Source organism: Mauremys mutica, chromosome 13 (assembly GCF_020497125.1).
Source record: "Mauremys mutica isolate MM-2020 ecotype Southern chromosome 13, ASM2049712v1, whole genome shotgun sequence".
In the NCBI taxonomy this organism is placed as follows: domain Eukaryota; kingdom Metazoa; phylum Chordata; order Testudines; family Geoemydidae; genus Mauremys; species Mauremys mutica.
Window position 1 is genome coordinate 24,175,788 of NC_059084.1, and position 21,068 is coordinate 24,196,855.

Genomic DNA, 21,068 nt, shown 5'->3' on the forward strand with positions numbered 1-21,068 from the left:
GGTTTCGTACCCGTCCCCTCGCAGGGGGTGGATAAGAATTCAGAAGAGCGAGCTAAGTCGTAGGAAAATCTACTCCAAATTAAGGGTTATACTGTAAGAGCCCTGTAACCCCTGCAGTGGAACCACTTAACATGCCTGGTAGGAAAGAGTCTGGGTGATGGCGCGTAATGCCCCTCCCCAGTGTTAAGTTGAAGTTGCAGCCTGTGTTTGTTCTCATTCGCCGCTGAGTCCATATCAGTACTCCCCCTGCAAGAAAGTGCCAGGGGTGGGGAGGGGAAGGAGAGGGGCGTGCCGTGGGGAGAGACAGGGCTGCACCCTCCATTCCCTGAGCCAGGAGCTGGCTAAGCACGGGGAGACACAGCAGCTGTATTCTTTCAAGGGCTGCAGTCAGTTGCTTTTCCCTCCCTTCCCCCCAGAACAGGGATGAATTGTAACTCTGAGAGGCGGTGCTTTCTCTAAGCCCCCTAGGGGTAGAAGGGAAACCTGGCAGGGGGCTGAGCGCTATCTCCTAATAAAACGTGCCCCATGGAAGAGGCAGCTCTCTGCCCCGGTGGGGAATATGTCATCACAGTCTCTGAAATACGAGGTTTAGTTGCACAATTTGCACAGGCCGCATTACTCATCGGTGGCCAAACCTGAGTACATAAATCTGACTCGTCAAGGAAGGTCATGCTGATTTGCAGTATTCCCAGGCCTAGCAGCCATGCATGGGGCATTTGTCAAAGAGCAGTGGCATGACTATTGCTACCGCTGAACCATGGGCATTAGAATGAACACCTTACCCCTTTAAAGAAGAAAATCAGCCCAGCCATCGCAGGGCCTAAGCATGGGTGAAAAGCAAAGAGGGCCCACAAATGGCACTGGCATCCACTCTGTCTGGAGTGCCTCAAAACAACTATCATTCACACAGCACTGGCCAAAGAATCTGGAGTGAACTGAGTGAGGGGACTGGCAAGCTTCACTCCACCCCCACTCTCACACAGTTCAACCCTGACACCTCTGCTGTCTGAGGCTGGGACGTCTCCTGAGAAGAAACTACCAAATGGGTGGTGCTTTTGTGATTTAGCAAAATGGAGTCTGATTCTGCCCTCCCATAACCCGCTTGAGTTCCCACTGAAGCTCACAGGACTTGTGCACTGGTGCCTAAGAGCAGAAATGAACCCATGATAGCTAAGGTGAAACCAGGGGTGCTGGAACAATTTGTATAGTGCAGGTGCTGAGAGCCATTGAACCAATGCATAAATCCTGTATATAATAAGAACATAAGAGCAGCCATACTGAGTCAGATCAAAGGTCCATCTATCTAGCCCAGTATCCTGTCTTCTGACAGTGGCCAGTGCCAGGTGCCCCAGATGGAATGAACAGAACAGGCAATCATCAAGTGGAAACCATTTCAAGCCAGGGTGTGCAGCAGCACCCCCACCAACCTTGATTCCAGCACCTATGAGTGAGACCCATCAAATGTTTTGTCAATTGTGTAAATGTGAACTGGGGTTTCCAAAGGTGACTCTGCAATGAACCCAGAGTCCTCTGGCACTGGGCCCCTGAAAACTCTTAACAGGAAGTTCTGTGTTCATACACCGGAGAAGTGTATCTTCAAAACACACACACACACCCATGTAACATGGATATTCCAACAAGCTGCTGGTACAGAGTAATATTTCCTCTGTTTTCCCAGGAGATCCAGTTTGTGCTTCTGGTTGCTTACCTGAAGGAGGCAGTAGACTAGGCTTGCAGTAGCCAGGAATGGAGTTCAGAGAACAGGTTTCTACTCATAGATCTTCCATGTGGCCTTTGGCGAGTCATTTAGGCCAGCATTTTCAGAAGGGTTCACTAATTCTGGGGCTGTCCAGCTTAAAACACTTTGGACCTGATTTTCAGAAGCACTGAGCACTCATAACTCTCATTTGCTTGAATTGGATTTGTGGCTGCTCAGCACATCTGAAACACCAGGCTTCAATAACGTGATTTTCAAAGGAACTGGGCAGCCACTGCTGCCACTGACTTCAATAGGATTTGTGGGGGCTCAGTATTTCTGAAAATCAGCCCATAAGCACTCTAAAGGTGGCCACCAAAAATTAGTGAGTAGATCTGAGCATTTTGCTTTCAACTTCTTAGTAACTCATCTGTTAAAAACAACTAAACACTTGTCTACCTCACAGGGGAGTTGTGAGAGTAAAAGGATGTTTATGCAAAATGTTCATAAGTGGTTTGAGATCATCATATGAAAGAAGAACATATGTGCAGGCTTTCAGCATACTAATATTAAAGGTTTCAAGCCTAGCCAGATAGCGCCTCATGGCTCACGTTAGTTAATCTCATTGGCTCCAACACAACTATTTACATGGGTAAGGACTACACAATCTAGCCCTTTAGTTGTATTATACTCCTCAACTGATCTCTTCTCATCAGCTGTTTTCAGCCTCATTAAGTTACCATAATCTTTCTAAAATGAGGCACTAAACCCCAAGTCCTGTCCACACAGTCTTAGTGAACCATTTTGGCTTTGCTTTAGCAACACACCAGAGCCAAGTGCTCCTCATCGGCACTATATAGACAAACACTGCTCCAGCACATCCACAAGGACCACCATTTGCAGTGCTACCATTTTTAATTCCCATCATATTTATTATTGCAGGATCTCATTTGGGATCCAGCCATTCACCTTTGCTTTTTTGCCATTCGCCCAGTGTTTGATCTGAAGCACCTTCAGCAAACTTCTGCCACTCCTTCACCAGACATTCAATATCAATGGCTCTCAAACGTGGATGAATAAAATATCCTATGCGCTGGATCACAGGGTAACAGACGAAAGTTGCTTGTGCACAAGAATGCCCTTGTGGGCCCTGCTTCAAAGGTGTGAATCATTTCTTATTTTAGTTGATGCTGTTTACATCCCTCTTAATAACACATAACAAAAGGATGAGGAGGACATGTTGCTACAAGCATATGTTAAAAGCCTCAGTTTCACAGGAAATTGCATCTGTGCAAAAACATTATATTAATGCTTAACATATGTAACTAGGAAAAACTTGCAGAGGATGATGTTTACACAGCTAAAGAAAGAGTTCCCCAATATCTTGCTGCTAACATTGCGCATCAGTAGGTGGTTCAGCTGGTAGCACGCTTACCTTAGCGTCAGAAAGATACGGGATCAAGTCTACCCCCAGCATTTAGGCTCCTCTCCAATATTCAAAGTAGAGTTGGCCGAAACATGGTGCGTAACATTTTGAAATAATTTTTGTTTCGTTCTGAAAATAAACAAAAATTTTCAGTTATTGTTTTCCATTTCTGAAATAAACATTTAAAAATGAAATTTTTGGTTAGCTTAACCATGGGCTGGGATTTTTTTCACCCTTAAAAAACATTTAAAAAAACAATTTATTTTTTAAAATCTTATTTTGAAGATGGAAAATGATAAACAAAAAATTGATTAAAATCAATACAGAAATTGAGTTAAATTGAAAACCAGCAATTTTTTGCCATTTTCTGATATTGATTTTTTGGTGCATGTTTTGGTTAAAACAGTTCTGGACTGAAAATGTCAACCAGCTCAAATTTACAGCATAGTACTAGAGAGGCGACCACAGTGTGAGAGTTGCTGCCTGCAGGGCAAGATGCTAAGAGGGTCTTCCTGCTGACAACTTTAAAAAAATTCCATGTATTTATTATTTGCAGGTGACACATGAATAAAAAAGGTTCAAAATTTCAAGAAGCATCATTTTCAATGGGTGTCTACAGAACGCAATACACACAAATACATGCATCACATCCAACACTGCAAAAAACAAAAACAAAAAAACCCACATATCTTTGGTCATCTGTGTACATCTTTTTAGCATCCTAGTTTCACAGGAATGATCTCTTCCCTTAACTCCTAGACCAGATGACCACCCTTGGCAAAAGGCACTGCTCCTTTCAAACCATCTCTTAGGCCTTCCATTAAGAGTATGGCTCAAATTCACCGGAATCCCTAGTAACATTCAGAGATCCATGGCACTTTTATAAAAAGAAAAGAAAAAAAAAAGGAATAACTCCAGTGCTCCTGCCAATGTTGTGTCTATATAAAATGGGTTCTTGAATATCTAAGACTGTGTAGTCTATAGCTGGGTGCAATGAAGCAGCACCTCCAACATTATGGTAAAGAATTTTGTGGTATACTTTATGGAAGATGCTTATGTGAAACCATATTGTTCTGCGTGGCAGAGGAGCAAGTGGCTCAGTGTAGCTAGTGACTGCAAGGCCATTGGAATATAATATTATTGTTAGGGGGTTTTTTGTATTGTGGCAGCACCTACAAGCCCCAGTCATGGAGTAGGACCTCACTGTGCAAGGTGCTGTACAAATACAGAACCAAGAGGTGGTCCCTGTCCCAAAGAGTTTACAGTCTAAGTGGTGTCGTTTGATGCTGCTGGGAAGGGTCAGGTTTTGACCTTTCAGACATTTCCCATTGTATGTGTGCGTCTGGCTATAAACATCTTTGGATTGTTGTAATCTCTTCAACTAAGAACATTATTAGTGTCCTTTCCATATGTGCCTCAATGAGCCTTAATCTCCCAGGTTGTACAGATGGTTACACAGATTATCACAAAATGAAAACAAACACAATCCAAAAAAATAATAAGGTGAAAGCCAGATGCTTCTCGACTGCCAGCTGATGGTTCCCCAAGCAGTCTTAGCCAATTAGACTCCCACTCATCCCACAACTCTTCTCATTGTGTTTGCAGCCACCTCAAGCCTTTTGAAAGTCTTCTATGAGGAGAGAGCAAAAGTACTAGGACTACACGGTGGAGAGAGAAGATGGATAAGAGGGGACACAGAAGAGGTGTATAGAAGAATGAATGACAGAAAATGTGAACCAGGCACTCTTACAAGGATAAAGGGGATTCCCATAAAATCAGAAAACAACAGTAAGGGAAGCCAAGGGATACAAGGAGAACTCTATGGCCAGCAGAGTTAAAGATAATAAGGAAGGGTTCTTTTTAATGTATTAAGGACAACAAGAATCCTAACAATGGTATTGGTGCATTACTCAATGGAAGTGGTAGAACTATCTATAATAGTACAGAAAAGGAAGAAGTGTTCCATAAATATTTGTTCTGTAGCTGGGAAAAGAAAACAGATGATATAGTCATACCATATCATGGTGATGAAATACCTTCCATTTCAATAGAAACTCGGGAAGATATTAAACAGCAGCTCCTAAAGTGAGACTTTTTTAAATCAGATGGTCTAGATAGCGTTTCTGAACAATCAGTCCGTGGAGCAGTGCCAGTCCCTGAGATCTCCCAGACACAGTTTAGGAAGACAGCAAGCTGGTCCCTGGTATCAAAAAGGTTGAGAAACACTGGCCTAGATAACTTGCATCCAAAAGTTTTAAAAGAGCTGGCTGAGGAACTCATTGGACAGTTAACGTTTATTTTCAATAAGTCTTTGAACACCGGGGAAGCTCCAGAAGATTTGAAGAAAGCTAATGTTGTGCCAATTTTTAAAAAGGGTAAACGAGATGACCCAGATAGGAAATTATAGGCCTATCAGCCTGACATCTATCCCAAGCAGGATAATGGAGTGGCTGATTCAGGACTTGATTAATAAAGAATTAAAGGAGGATAATATAATTAATGTCAGACACATTGGATTTATGGAAAATAGATCCGGTTAATCTAACTTGATATCTTTTATTGATGAAATCACAAGTTTGGTTGATAAGGATAACAGAGTTGATGTAATTGACTTAGACTTCTGTAAGGCATTTGACTTGGTACCACGTGACATTTTAATTAAAAAACTAGGACAATACAAAATACGGCAGACATTAAATGGATTAAAAGCTGGGCCACCTGATACGTCTCAAAACAATTCTAAATGGGGGGGTCATAATCAAATGATTGTGTTTCTAGTGGTCTCTCACAGGGGTCAGTTCTTGGCCCTACCTTATTTACCATTTTTATCAATGAGCTGGGAGAAAACAAAATTATCACTGATAAAGTTTGCAAACACCACAAAACTTGAGGGAGTGGTAAATAATGAAAAGGACAGGTCACTGGCACAGAGATTGCTTGGTAAGCTAGGTGCAAACAAACAGTATTAATTTTAATATGGCTAAATGTAAATGTATACATCTAGGAACAAAGAATGTAGGTCATGGAGGTAGACCATACTTACAAGATGGGTGAGAGGGGGGAGTGACTCTATCCTGGGAAGCAGTGATTCTGAAAATATTTGGGAATCCTGCTGGATAATCAGCTGAACATGAGCTCCCAGAGCAACAGTGTGGCCCAAAGAACTAACGCAATCCTTGGATGCATAAACACAGGAAACTCAAGTAGGAGTGGAGAGGTTATTTAACCTCTGAATTCGTCACTGGTGCGACCACTGCTGGAATAGTAAGTCCAGTTCTGGTGCCCACAATTCAAGAAGGATGTTGACAAATTGGAGTTCAGTTCTTTTCTTCTCTGTTCAGTAGCTTATCAATAAAGCTCAGGTGACAAGGGAAGGAAATTAAACCCCAGAATAACTGCTTCATGCTGCAACAGCAAGAAAACAAAAATAGGTTACAAAATGCTGTAGAGTCTCCGCCTTTTACTGCAACATCTCTGGTTGGTTAGCTAAATGAGAAGCTCATATTAGGGCTAATATCTTCACTGTAGGCCTCAGGTCACCCACCAGGTAACCTTATGATCTCATGCAGATGAGGAAGTCTGACATTCCCTCCAGTAGGGGGCAGTAGTGCACATACAAAATAGCCAGATTATTACAGGCCAGGATTTTCACTGTATTCTAGTTCGACAGCCAGTCCTCTGCAAACCTGATTCAAATATATCTGGAGCTTTCTGTGAATCCATTCTGTGAACCCCTAGACAAAAGCTTCAAGACTCAGTATGCAACGCTTCCAAATCATGTTTGCTAAGAAGGGCTGGGATTCAGTCCCATGGGGTAGAAGAAAATGAATAGGGAATGAATCCAGAAACAGTGCATGTATTTGTGGCAGAAAGAAGGTTTCCAGTTGAATGCAAGGATCAGAACTTGCAACTCGCCTCTGGTATGGGCATAAAGAAAAGGAAAACTTACTGATTCTCCAGCATCGTCCCAAGGCTTTCAATCAGCATAAAGCAGCTTGTATCCCAGATCACATGGTACTGGTATGTGAGCAATAAACCTCATGTGTCCCTGTCTGTCAGAAAACCAACATCAAAGCCTTGATTTCCCACTGAAATACAGCCGAGGTGCCCCTGTCTGCAAGAATCAGCAAGGAGCACTGAAAATGCTTTGTTTTGCAGTAACAGCGCTACATACTATTTTGATTCACACCTGCAGCAGGCCAAATAGCTCCATTATCTGAAAATGGGCATCTTGCCCTTAAAACCTGAGCTGTATTATACTTCTACCTGATTTCAACAGTCTCATACCAAATGCTGTTCAAACCACATGTCCTAAAGGAGATTTCACACAGTATCACAGCAGACAACAGATAGGTACCAAAGGCCCATATGCCTGTTTGGGGAGCAGAAGACAGCTGCTGCATTAGAATGCCACTGAGACAAATGTGCTTGGATTCTCAACTTATCCAAGGGTCAGATGTTTCTGCCTGTACATGGTGGGAGAATGGCTCAAAGAACCAGACCATGTCTGAACTGGGTGTAGTGAGTTAAACTGTGAATAGGGGATCACCTGCATCAGGCAGCATTTCTGATCTGGGGAGGAAGCAATGTTTGGTAACTTTGAACTTTGTTGGTTTTGAATCAATACCCTTTCATTATTTCAAATTTGCAATATTCTCTCGTGCTTAGAGCTGATCTCCTAGATCCTACTCCTGGCCAGGTCACCAATTTACGGTGTACATTGGGTAAAGTCACTTAGGACCAGATTTTTAAAAGGTCCTGAGGCACCTAAGGATGCAGATAGTTATCTAGTGGGATTTTCCAAGAGTGCTGAGGTGCCTACGTCCCAATGAAATCAATAGGAGTTAGGCACCTCTGTGCTTTTGAAAATCTGCATAGGTACCTATCTGCATCTTTAGGCACCACAATGCCTTTTGAAACGGGGCCTTTAGTCTCTCTCTACTTTAGTGTGACACTGCCTTTTACAGTGGGAGCAGAACATTGTAAATAATGGTCCTGTATCCCAATTGCTGGGTGCAACACCCTGTGCCTGAGGGAATTGTTATTACAAAGGAGAAGAACAGCATGCAAGGGGTAGTGAATAAAAATAGCAAATATGCACACACATGACTTGGCACAATCTCCTCCACAGCTAACATCACAACATTGCTACTCTCCCAGCCAAAGCTGTCTCTAGATATATTAGAGCTGGTTGGAAATTATTTGTTTTTCCTATGAACAATTTCAGTGAAAAGAAAAAAATAGTGTTTGTCATTGAAAATGGTTTTCAATGAAAACCTGAACATTTTCAGTGAAAATGAAATTTTTGTTCAAAATTTCTGTTTTGACCAACTCTAACATATGTGGATACAGCTCCACGTCCGGTCCCCCAAAAAGCCATTGTTAATGCTCCTGGCCTAGCTGCACCTCTAACCTTCCTGGACTTTTCAAGTACCCAGGCACCCACCCCTTCAGGTCTTAGTTTCTGGGATGTCACCTGACTCTAGGGGGAACACCCAATTCCCCCACTCTCAGACTGGGCCCTGAGTGGCAGTCCCCTGATACTAAGGGTGTGTCTACGCTACAGCGGCATAGCTGCAGTATTGCTGCTATAGTGTAGATGCTTCCTACTTAGATGGAAAGGGTTTTTCCATGGATTTAGGTAATCCACCTTGTCAGGAGGTAGTTCGCTAGGTTGATGGAAGACTTCTCTTGTTGACCTGGCTGCGTCCTACAGTGGGGGTTAGGCCAACCTAATTAGATCACACATCGTGCAGAATTTTTCACAGCCCCGAGCGATGAATGTAGGGAGATCCAATTTTTAGGTGTAGAGCAGGCCTCATTGTGATTGCCTCAGCAGGAGGAACTAAGGCTCACACCCTGCAGTGCACTGCTCTCCCAGGAGCAGTGACAGTGCTAATTAGTGACCAAACAGCCTTCGAGCAACATATTATTTATTAGAGCAAAAGCATTTCAGGAAAAACAATAAACCAGCCAACATGCATGCCTGCTTTTCCCTAAGGCTTTACCATTCCCTGGATCTGGAAAGGTCCAGCTCCTCCATACTCATCCGCAGTCAGTGTCTCTCTGTTAAATCCCATTTTTTCCCCATGAAAAACTATTTTTAACTGTTTACTGTCCTTTTGATTTCTAGTTCCCAGCTCACAAGGCTTGCAAGGAAACAGGGTCCGTGAAGCTAACAGCTTGTCCCATTGTCTTCCAGGTGTGTTCCTGTTTTCTTTTCCCCTATTCACTTGGATCAATACAGGTCATACGGGAAATTCTATCAACCCTTCATAATTATACTGTAACTTTACCTTGCTGATCTGGTCACACAGTAGTCACACCATTAGTACATATCAGTATTCATAGGTCAAAACATAACAATTCCATGACCATTATAACCATAATTGGAGGGCTCCTCTTATAAACCCGCTGGCTGCCATTTTGCATCAACATCCCCAGCACCTTGGGGTAGAGAGCAGCCAGAAGCAGAGAAGATTTTAAAGTCAAGTGAAGCAGAAAGGGGACAGAGAAAACAGGAAGAGACAGAAAGGGAAGGGAGGCATTGGGATGGGATTTGCACCATCCATCCAGCCTGTCTTCTCTCACACTAGATGGTAAATGGAGAAGGAAGGAGAAAAGTCCAGTCTCTGCTCAGGGGAAGGTGGTGTTTCTGGTCTCCCTCTGACACACAGGAATAAGGTTTTATCTGCTTCACAAGAATCTTGGTAGATCAACATTTTTCAACTCTTTTGTGAGGCCTAGATGAAAAGGACTATGGGATAAACCCCTTGGTATTCCTCCATCATGGCCCCCACTGCAATCAGGAGGAGTTTTGCCTAAGGACTGTGGGATTTTTATTTTATTTTTTTAAATCAGAGAAGTGTTTCTAGTGATGCAAATTCTGCAGCCCTTGCTCAGCCTTGCAGTGGGACTTTGGCCAGATAAGGCCTGAGTGAAGATTTCATGATTTTGCCCACATTTTAATACTAAGCAGAGTATTTTTTTCCTGTAAACCAGACAACTTTTTCCTATGCAAACTCACACCAGCAGGACTGGAAACTAATCCGTCTCCTAGAAAGGAAATCATCTTCTGCTTATGCCTGGAATGCTCCTGACCCATTGCAATTCCCCTGGAAATGCTGTAAGAGGGAGACAGGTCACAGATTCAAAAGTAGTAATGTGGAGAGACCAAAGGCCTAATTCTGCGTTGCTTTGCACGCTCATGCCTCATTTACGGAAGTGCAGAACAGTGTAACAGTGTTCCTGCTTACATTTTACGTACTTAACGGAGGGGCAAACGACTACCCAAGAGTCAGAACAAATGTTCATTAGGGAATTAGGAAGTTGTGAGATTCTTTCATATGGCCTCTGGTGGTTTTTGTTTGTTTTTGAGAGAAGTGGCATGGAGTCATCAGTATGGCCAATGCCAATAAGTCAAGCCCCTTCCCCAAATCATGAGATTGACTTAAAAATCATGAGATTTTTAAAATATGACAACATTTGGGGTTCTTTTTAGCTGCCTGCTGGTTTTTGAATCATAAGGGTCACATTTGCCAGCTTTTCTCAGCAGCCCTGGAGGCTAGAAACTTATTTTTTGGAAAAAATGAAAGCCGAGATTCTCACATACTCATTTGACTCCAGGAGCTGGGGCTTAAGGAAAGGAAAAAAGATCATGAGACTTGCAATGAGAAGTGGCAATAACATACCAAACTCACTTTGGAGAGCGGTCATGGGAATAAAAGTTTTCTCTTCTACTGAAGACAGTCACAAAATTCCTGTCCCTTTGGATCAGATTTTCAAGCTACTGGAATTAAATATATGCATTCTGACTAACCCTCCTTAAACTTGGGCTGACCTGCCCACCCATGAGTTCCTTTTTTCAGGGTATAGACAGGAATCAGAGACAGACAAATGATTCTGAAGGAGTATCTGTGTGGGGCAAGTACATTCTGGTTACCTTTTTGGATCTTCAACATTCACAAGTTCTTCCTATAGGGATACCCCAAAAGATTCATCCCAGATGCTGTTTTCTAATGTAAAGGGGAACAGACTGAGCTAGGAAAAACACCTAACATTTCCCCCTGCCATGCTTGCTTTCTCTTAGTGTAACTGTAAGGCGATATTATGATAAGGTCTCAGTGAATGTGTTCCATCCCCTATTGATTGCTGTAGCTGATAATGGTGTCTGAGGAGAGTGAGAGAAAAGCTTCCATAGAACTATGGAAGCCTGTCTCCAGGGTGACTTGGGTTGGGTGTCATTGGGGTTCCATGTATGAACCTTAATTCTACAGCGCTAAGACATGCCTCAACCAGAGTCTCCCTGTAATGGCTGCCCCCTCTCTTCGCCTCTCTTTTTCACTAAGAAATAAATTAAATAGATTCTGTCAATACCTTCCAGCAGAGCCCCAAACTGAACAAAAGGAAGAAGAGTGAGAATGCAGACCCCAAGGAAATGTCTAAATCAATAGCACAACAGCTCAGCAGCGTTGCCCTGCAATTCTGGCAAACCGTGCTCACAAATTCCTCCCATTTAAAGGCAGATTTCTCATCGGTTCACCAGCCGCCATTCCTGCAGGCAGTGGTTTGTATCGAACGGCCCCGCGCCCGCAGGGGGTGGGATGGGGAATATCAACTGTAGCAGCAGATCAGAGAGATGCCAGCTTCAGAAGCCTTTGGGGGTGAAAAGCAGGAAAAGAGCTTGAGAACAAGGGCAAGGGTGTCGAATTCACTTACTTGAATCTTTTTGCCACCTACACGCAGCATTCTTCCCCTGCAGACAATGGACCTGTTTAGAGCTTTAACTAATGATCATGGTTCTTCTGTTTTTTGATTGATCCACTCCCCATCGCTCTCTCTCACACACATACATACTCAGAGTTATCTTGCATTTCCTGTGTTTTTCTCATTAATCCAGGGATCGGAAACCTTTGGCATGTGGCCCGTCTCGGAAATCCGCTGGTGGGCCGGGACGGTTTGTTTACCTGCAGCATCTGCAGGTTCAGCCAATTGCAGCTCCCATTGGCCGTGGTTCACCGTTCCAGGCCAATGGGGGCTCCAGGAAGTGGCAGCCAGCACATACCTCGGCCCACGCCGCTTCCCACAGCCCCCATTCGCCTGGAACAGTGAACCGTGGCCAGTGAAAGATGCAATCGGCTGAACCTGTGGACGCTGCAGATAAACAAACCGTCCCGGCCCGCCAGCGGATTTCCCTGACAGGCCATGTGCCAAAGGTTGCCGATCCCTGCATTAATCTATAGAAGTTCCCATGAACTAAACCACGAGTGAAGTAGGCCACCACAAATGGCCCACTCCCTGGGCTTGGCATCTCCACAATATCCCAATGGTTAACATTCTGGTGTCTTGGCATCCCGGGTGTCTCTTATCTCAGGGCTCCATCAGTTTGCTTTTGAAAACGCATCGTGTTATTTCAGAAACATCGAGACTGACTGAGGAAATTAAAACAGCTAGAACATTCCATATACAGTACGCTCCCATTTATCCAAATGGTCTGGGTGACATGTGAAACTTTTGGATAACTGGGCATTCAGATAAACAGATGGGATTAACTAGCATAGGGCTGCATGGGAAGCACACTGTGGATTTGGAGAACTAGGATTTTTGGATCAAGGGAATTCACATAACTGAAATTATACTGTACTCCCCAGTTCTCTGGGCAGCATTCCCACCCTTGAATCAGAGGCAAGGGGTCACCTGGAAGACAGTACATTGGTCATGAACTATGATTACTCATTAACACAGCAGAAGTGATGGAAATATGCAGTTCAAGACAAAGTCCCTGTAATGCCTCTTCTACTGGGAGAGGTCATGCTAAGACCCTGTCAACAGTGGCCTTTAAAGAGAGTTTTGAAAACATCGAATCACAGTTGTAACAGGGGTTTGCCCTTGTCACCCTGCAGTTTATTTGGCATCAGGTTTAGACCCCATTTTAAGATGGGCTTTAGCTCAGTTTGAGCCCCTGTAAGCAGGCTTGTCAGGGCAGCACTGCAGCTCCCCAGCGCAGGCAGCACTCACGATGATATCACCAGGTCTGCCATTTGGGGTTATTCACAATTTCATGCACAGCCATAGGCTGGTCAGGCATTTGGTCAGAACCACCTGCCATTTCCTCCCTTTGGCCACCAGAAACCGCTGTGCTGCAGGCAGCAGATTCCTGCAGTGAAGGATGCCTCCATGCACTCTGAGCGGGGCAGCGCCCTGGAGTAGGCACAGTGCACTGGAGCTGCCCTTTCTATCTCTTCCAACTGGGCAACAGTGCCCCACCCCCAGCACAGGGTAAAGCCCAGCAGAGCAGGGGTAATCCCCTTCCCTGCAGGCTGGAGAGAGGGCAAGGGCAGCTGCTGTGGGCTGTCAGGTGTGGAGTGGGGTCTGTTAGGGTAGATCTACACAGCACACGAAGCCCAGGTCTGTGGAACCTGAGCTTGTGGACTTGGTGTCTCCAAGGCCATGCTTGAGCATCCCACACTGCATTGTAAACCTGGGTTTAACACTTGCTGACTGTGGCTCTCACAGCTGTGCTAATGCGTCCATGCTTTGCTATGCAGACCTTCTGACTCGGGGCTGCGGCTTGAGCTGCGTCCACACTGCAAAATGACAGGGCTTAGACCCACGCCACATCAGAACTCAGGCTCTGACCACTCCCTCTAGCAGGCGCTAGGACCAGAGTGCTGCTGGCCCCTATCAGACTGGTGTGTGTGGATGGAAGGTGGGGCGGGGGCTAAACTCAAACTAGAGTCAGAGCTCAGGCTTAGGGTGCAATGTAGACATACCTTAGATCCTATCAGGGGCAGTGGGGCTAGCTAAGGGTGCTGGAGCATGCCATGTTCACTTTACCCCAGGGAAGGGCTGGTGGATGCTAATGGAGAGAGCTTGAGGAAGGTGAGCAGCGGGTAAGAGGGGAAGGATGCTGCCACGGTGGACAGCAGAGTGCATGTCAGGAGGGCTGATTGCTTCACTCACTCAGATGGAGGGGGCAGGCAGGATGCTGGTTGCTTTGAAATTAGATTGAGATCCAAGAAATGGAATTTATTATTCTTTTAATCTCATCTTTCTCTCCCCCATCCCTGCCCATTAAGCCATCCTCATTATTCCCAGATAAGAGGGTGGTTCTCATGATTAGCTCAGTCATGGGTAGGGCCCTTCTGGCTCCAAGAATTGCTGGGGGGGGGAAGTGTAGTCTGGCCAATGGTGTTTCTACTAGCATGGCATCTTACTCAGAGAAGGTCTAGACAATAGAGTGGTGAAAATACCCAAGCCCTGGCTACATTTGTGCTCCCACGCTGCTAGTGCACTCGTGCAGTGTAGAGAAGGCCAGAGTGAATGAAACTCTAACTGTGTTGGAAACACAACCACACTTAACAATAGTCCTGAAACTCAATTATTGGCTCCACTACAGGTGAAGTTTTCAGGCAAGCTCAGACCCTATTTACACACCTTAATAATTGGTTAGAGTTTCCAAAGAGACCTGCATGCTGAGCACCTTTGAAAATCCAGGTAACAAGCATTTTTGAAAATCCATCTCCCTTTTGCAAAACAGTTTGGTCCAGCTTGTGCAACAGAAACAACTCCTATTATATAAGCAGCCTGTTTAACAGAGTGTAATTTAGTCAAGACAGAGGCCTAAACAATAGTTTTGATTTTAATTTGCCTTTGCCCCATCCACACAAGCTAGACCAAGTCACCTTATAAAAACGGGTAGGCCACAACCTAGTTTAATCACTCTTGTTAAAGTTGGTTGATTCTTTGTATAGACAAAGGCCTAATCCCAAAAATAAAGGTAAGTCAAGAAAGACCCTCAGTGCTCCCTCTTATTATTGGTCAGACTAAATCTCATGGTGACCCCTACTTGTGGAAACTGAATGCTAGCGCTCAATGAAGTGGTAACTCTGGTGCTGTTTGATCACTGCTGGTTGCTGCACCTGTTGTTTGAATGCCTCTTCTCTACCCTAAGTTCCCTTTTGGGAATTCTGACTGGCCCACTAGCTGCAAAATTCTTTGCCAACTCTTCCCAATTTTTTAAAATCCAGATCAAACTTTTGCATTCAATTTAGCTTTATGCTCTCTGTGGCTGGCATGGAAAAGGCCCAGTGCTCCCCTTCTGCCCATAAAAATAAAACTCGCATTATCACTTAGAATTTTACATTCCTCTGCTTTTCAGAAGTGGTGAAATATAGGCCACAGTTGCCTATTTCCAGCAGCTGCAAAGTGACGTGCGGACCATAATGACATCCTTCTGCCTCCTGTGATATGTTTTGGCTTCAAGAGCTTGGGGAGCTGCAGACGTGATAAAAAACGCATCAGGCCCAGGAATGGATTTCATCATTTCCATTTATTACCATAGCACTTATAGGGCAAAGCCGTGCTGGGGCGTGGGGAGGAGGGGGGTGGAATCAGTCACAATGTATTTTCACATTGTCACGGCACTCTAAGGGGCTAGAAGCATTTAAAAAGTTCTTCCCTTCATCAGTCTATTCCCTTGACAGATGGGACTAGCTTACGTGCATGGCTTCCATTTAATAAGGGGCTCTTCTGCTGAAAGGAACATGCCAAGGAAAAGGTGGGCATGGTTTTACATTTGTTCTGTTGCATAGGAACAAAAGACTTGTCATCATGGATCGGCTCATTGGTTCACTGACTCTGGGATCCTGCCTCCGGCAATGACCAATAACGGATGCTTCAAAGGAAGGTGGGAAACAAGCCATAATAGACAGACAGCTGAACATTGCTGTATACGGAGATGGGCTGGTGGAAACCTTTCCGGCCCAGAGTGCAGTCAGTTTCCACCCCAAAGGATGAGACTTAACCCATAGAAGTAGGCATGGTATTGGCCATAGAATTACTCTGCACGTTGAAAAGTCCATCTCCCAAGTCTGGCTCTGTGACTTGCCTGAGGCGCTGACTGGGATGCTCATGGTGATCACGCTCTGCAGCAAAGAATTTGTTCTAAAGTTACCTGCCACAGAGCTGCCCGTGGGCGGGGGGGGGAAGTGGGGCAATTTGCCCCAGGCCCCACAGGGGCCCCCACGAGAGTTTTTTTGGGCCCCTGGAGCGGGGTCCTTCACTCGCTCCAGGGGTCCCAGAAAACTCTCACGGGGCCCGGGCCCCCAGAGCTTCTTCTGTTCCGGGTCTTCGGGGATAATTTGGCGGCAGGGGGTCCTTCCGCTCCAGGACCCGCCGCCGAAGTGCCCTGAAGACCCGTAGCGGGGGGGTCCTTCCACCCCAGGACCCGCCGCTGAAGTGCCGGGTCTTCAGCAGCAATTCGGCGGCGGGGGCCCCCCCACTGCCAAAGACCACAGGCCCCCTGAATCCTCTGGGCGGCCCTGACCTGCCACTAAATTAATCAAGTGACTCCAGGCTTGTCTCATAGCATGGGAGAGCATGACCACTAGAGGAGGGCTCGAACCAAAAGCATGGAGATCCTTACTGAGTGCAAGTTACTAACTCGGGGGGATGCAAGGCAAGAGTGAAACAGCTACTATGATTTATTATTCTCGTGGTAGTACCCAGAGGCCCCAGTGTGGATCAGGACCCCAGTGTGCAAAGCAACGTACACACACACACACAAAGAGGCCGTCCTTGCCTGAGGCATTCACTGTCTAAAGGCATGTCTACGTGAACAACAAATGCGCTTTGAGCTAGTCTCATTTCAAAGAGGACTTAGCTCAAAGCACTCGAACGAGCTGTTAACGCACATCCGCAGGGTGAACGTGGACAGTTAGTCCGCAGCTGGCTAGCATGGGGTAGAGTTACTCCCCAACTTGCCGCAGTCTAATTGTTCATGTAGACAAGCCCTAAGAGAAGACTGTGGACTGTTTTGGCATAAGAGTCTGATAAGCATCGAATACGATCCAGTGGGAGCCCCTATAGCAGAGCTCATGCCTAGAACTCTTGTCTCTGCTGATTGGAATGAATTTTTAATGTGGTTTTATTAACCTCAGCTGTGATATGTCTGTGACAAAAGGGCAGCGATCTATCACTCAAGCGCAACAAAACAGCGAACCCTCAAATCTCATGGTTTACAATATTTGCAATCTTGAAGCACGATCTGACCCATTATTAAATTCTGAACCTAAAGTCACTGATACAGAGCAAGTAATTTCCTAGGAGCTTTAAGAGTCCTCCTCACTCCGCTTCCTCCCCACCTAGATCTCCTCCAAGGAATGCAAATTGCCTTGAGAAGCCAGTTCCACATGTAGTGCAGGCCAGTTATCATCTTGCTCTCCAGCTCTTAGCCAGATACATGCAGCAACAATCTCTTTAGTGATCTAATGATATTGCATTTCATTTCTTTATTTCACTAGGGTTAGTGAATTTAGTGCTTATAAAAATGGAAGGGCTAAGCTCTGTCTAGAGGGCTTGTCCACACAGAGAGTTATTCAGGAGTAGCTATTCCTGAATAACCCCATGCGTAGACAAGTCCTTAGCATCAGCAGTTACATCTCAGCAGCTCTGCCAGTGCACCACTGGCCTGACCTGCAGCACTCCTTGCTATTGCATTGCGCTGCCCCCACCCAGCTCTGCTGAAACAATTCAGTCCTGACCTGCAGCACCCACAGGAACACTGGAATTGACATACCCAATCAAACCAACAGTGGGTCTAGTCTAGTATCCTGTCTCTGACAGTGGCCAGCCCTAGGTGCTTCAGAAGAAGGTGCAAGAAACCATCTAGAGGACAATCATGGAATAACTGCAATAGGGTAAGTTTTTCCGACCCAGGTTAATGTCTGGCTCGTCCCAGCAGTCTGCCTCATGAAACTGTGGGAGTTCAATATCTCTCTGCAAGTCTAATCTTTTTTTAAATCTTACCAAGCAATCTGTCTCGATATCTTGTGGCAATGAGTTCCACAGGTTAATTATGCATTGTGTAAAGCGCTTCTTTTATTTACACCCCTTGTCATTCCAGTCCTGGAACCCTGCACTGCTCTTACCAATTACCTTCATCGTGACTCACTGCACAGCACTGTAGTCCAGTCAGTGGCCTCTCTTAAACACAGCCTCCTATTCTGCAGCAGTTTTGAAATGTGGACAGACACTTAAAATTATGCCAAGACATCCGAACATATGCTAAAACTGGATGTATTTGAACTCAGGTCTCCAGTTTTGAAGTACACAGTACATTAACTTTCTGTCCCTCCATCCCCAAGTCTTTCTGCCCTTGACTCCGTTTAAGTGGAACAGTATTTCTGGAGCAATTTCTATGGCACTGATGAGAAACAGGGACTTGGAAGCTGAATGAAAACTTGCTGTAGTGACTCAGCGTTAGTACATTGTGTGCAACTGCCTATGTCTTAATTACTTTGGAGAGCGAATTTCTGCCACTATAAATGCTGCTAAACTAACTTGAGTACCTTTGGTGCCTTCCTAAATCATCTCCCCACTGTTTCCTTCAAAGTGAGCCATGCACAAAACAATATTTCCTTTAATGCACTTGATGAGAGTTGGATGTGATTGGCGGTTCGTTTCATCAGCTTCTTCAGAAAAAAAATAGATAAAAAAGATTAAAGAAAAAGGAAATCTCATGTACATTAAAAAAGTGTTTGCCTAAGAGACTTGCTTGCATTGCACTGACGCAATACATCAAAATGGGCCATGTTTTCCTGACTCACATCTTCCTCTTGCCAGTTAAAACAGGAAGCAATGGAAATAGATGAGAGCAGCTTGTAAAGTGAATGTTGTGGCTCCCTCTAGTGGCTGGTCCTCAGAGCATGAGTTCTCAACCCAGGGGAACCGGACCAGGGGAACCATCACCTCCTCCCTCCCTTTCTTTATGGGTGCTCAGGGCTCTTCCAGACCAACAGAGCAATCTGTTTTCTGTTGGTTTTTAAGGACTTGCTATTGTTCAGGTGGGAATAAGGTGGTTTATCCTCAGCTTATGAGGATCCAGGCCCTACCACCACATGGGGCCTCTTGAAACTACCCTGTTGAAGAGTAGGCCCTGGCACCAGATATATAACCTGCTGGTCAGGGCACTCACCTATGAGAGGAGACACCTAGGTTCAGATCCCTGCTCCCAATTTGGCCAAATGGGGATTTGAACTGAGGTCTACCTATCTCCTAGGTGAGTGCTCTAATCTCCAGGCTATCAAGGGTGAGGGTGCTGCCACCACCACCACCTCCTCTGGCAGCAGTGTCTGTTGTGCAGGTTTACACAGGCTCAGCACACACGTACCAGCTTGGGCCCTGTCATAAACAGATAGTTAAGGGTTAATGTCTCTTTTACCTGTAAAGGGTTAAGAAGCTCAGTAAGCCTGGCTGACACCTGACCACAGGACCAATAAGGCAACAAGATACTTTCAAATCTTGGTGGAGGGAAGTCTTTTGTTTGTGCTCTTTGTTTGGGGGTTGTTCGCTCTTGGAACTAAGAGGGACCAGACATCAATCCAGGCTCTCCAAATCTTTCTGAATCAGTCTCTCATGTTTCAAACTTGTAAGTAATAGCCAGGCAAGGCAGGTTAGTCTTATTTTTGTTTTCTCAACTTGTAAATGTTACTTTTTGCTGAGAGGATTTTACCTCTGTTTGCTGTAACTTTGAACCTAAGGCTAGAGGGGGTTCCTCTGGGCTATATAAATTTGATTACCCTGTAAAGTATTTTCCATCCTGATTTTACAGAGCTAAAAAAAAAGAAAAAGAAAGGTGAAAGCTTTTAATTAATTTTTTTTAAGAACCTGATTTTTTCCTTGTGTTAAGATCCAAGGGGATTGGATCGGTGTTCACCAGGAACTTGGTGAAAAAGCCTCTCAAGGCTGCCCAGGGAGGGGAAGGTTTTGGGGGGACAGAAAGTGATCCAGACACTGAAATTTCTGGATGGTGGCAGTGTTACCAGATCTAAGCTAGTAATTAAGCTTAGAAGTCTCCATGCAGGTCCCCACATCTGTACTCTAAAGTTCAGAGTGGAGGAGGAACCTTGACAGGCCCCGAAGGCAAGATAGGTAGGGGACACCTAGTCTGAGAATCCTCCTGGGGCTCAGTCATGCGTTAGGCATGGGAGGCATCAGGACTTGGGCCTCTGTGCACATTCCCACTTAATTTAGGCACCTCGGTGACATTAATGGTGGAAACTCAGGCACCAAAGGACTAGGTGACAGCTGAGTGGTGGTTTTGTGAATGACAGTGGTGCCTAAATGTTGGACTTAGGCACCTAAAGTGGTAGTTAGGCATCTAAGTCCCCATTGTGAAACTAGCCCTTACCTTGTCTGTGGCTCAGTTCCCCCATCTTGTACAATGGGGATAATAGCACTGCCTGACCTCGCAGGGGTGTTGTGAGGATAAATATATTAAAGTGGGTGAGACACTTAGATACTACGGGAATAAGGGCCATATTAGTACCAGAGAGGGAGACATACAATCGCTGGCGCTGCATATTGGGCAACAGAGAAGAAACATGAGCAAATGATCTGTCCCACAGAAATGCGAATGTTGAGATGGATGAGTGGTATCAGCAAGGAAGACCACATTAGGAACATGTATGTTAGAGACATGCCAAAAGTAACACCCATACACAGAAATGTGAGGAGTGCAGGTTCAGATGGTTTGGTCATGTAAAGCACAGTCCTGACAACTCGATAGGAAAGAGTCCAACAGAGCATGACTGAAGGAAAGATAGAAATCTTCAACTCAAGAAGAAGTAGTAGGATGTCATAAAGAAAGGCATGTTAGCATGTGGTGCAATCGACTGGCAGAGTTTCTCAACCTTTTTGATACCAGGGACCACCTTGCTGGCTTCCTAAACCATGCCAGGAAGATCTCAAGGACCAGCACCAGTCCATGGACTGGTCATTGAGAAACACTTTGACAAAGAATATGGCACTGAACCTTCAGAGCACTTTGGAGGGAGAGGACTCAGTAGACCCCATTTGATGGGATTAATGCGAGGAAGAAGAAAGATACATGCATACAATATACAGGACAGAAGGAGAGGCTAGTAGGAAATCAAGCGTCATTAG

At 45.1% G+C, this 21,068-nt stretch overlaps 1 long non-coding RNA gene across 2 annotated transcripts in view; it reads right to left on the reverse strand.

Annotated features, from left to right (window-relative positions):
• LOC123348908 overlaps nt 1–21,068 on the reverse strand; it is a 199,858-nt gene that overhangs the window by 164,409 nt on the left and 14,381 nt on the right. For both annotated transcript variants that reach the window (XR_006573280.1, XR_006573279.1), the window contains exon 2: nt 3,132–3,251. This is a non-coding gene — a long non-coding RNA (uncharacterized LOC123348908). The remainder of the gene's footprint in view (nt 1–3,131; nt 3,252–21,068) is intronic.